Raw genomic sequence first — 685 nt, 5'->3', positions numbered from 1 at the left:
TCAGAATGAAGAAGAAAAGGAGAAGAAGAGTGCAAAACAGTCAAAGGAGCCCAAACGAAAAGCGAAAGGCACTGTGTCAGATGATGGGGTCTTAGGCCAGTCAAGCTGTCCAAAAAGGACAGCACAAAGCCCCCACGGTGGAAGAGCTCAACCAGCTGAAAGAAGCAGAATATCTCTTCCACTGCAGCATATTGAAAATGCAGGTCAGAAATGCATGCATGTTTTACTGTCATCTGTTATCTTAGCTGCATACATCTCAGCTCATATTCATAATCGGCTCACTGATTGCTCAATGAGCTGCTCACTGCATGGCGTTCCTGTGAACTGTGAATCATTTAGCTATGTATTATAACAATATATATTGAGTTTTATATTGTGCAGTATATCACTAATTAATTTAGTTGATGTTCAGATGGAGGAACTGCTGAAAGAAGTGGCTCTTAGTGAGCACAGGAAGAAGCTGGTGGACTCCTTTGTGCAGCAGGTCACAGATTTCTTGCAGTGTGTGCCCGAATCTGAAGTTGTGGAGGTCAGAAATCTGTGAAGCAGTTCCATCATCAGCAGCATCAGTGCTGCTTTTTACCGACCCTCTATGGCAGCTGACAATGTCATTTTTCTTAATAGTTTTCTCTTTCTCTCCAGTTGGATGATATTTCATGGTTGTCAGGTGTTGAAGTCCCATTCC

The 685-nt window shown here is 42.8% G+C and overlaps 1 long non-coding RNA gene across 1 annotated transcript; it reads left to right on the top strand.

Annotated features, from left to right (window-relative positions):
• Positions 1–106: 106 nt before the first annotated feature.
• Positions 107–685, top strand: LOC107735224 (uncharacterized). The gene is made up of 3 exons (XR_001639335.1): positions 107–203; positions 413–529; positions 643–685. It is a non-coding gene; the product is annotated as an uncharacterized LOC107735224 (long non-coding RNA).

Source organism: Sinocyclocheilus rhinocerous, unplaced genomic scaffold, assembly GCF_001515625.1.
Source record: "Sinocyclocheilus rhinocerous isolate Xijiao unplaced genomic scaffold, SAMN03320098_v1.1 C35887364, whole genome shotgun sequence".
Classification (NCBI taxonomy): Eukaryota; Metazoa; Chordata; class Actinopteri; order Cypriniformes; family Cyprinidae; genus Sinocyclocheilus; species Sinocyclocheilus rhinocerous.
This window is presented reverse-complemented; position numbering and strand designations above follow the sequence as displayed.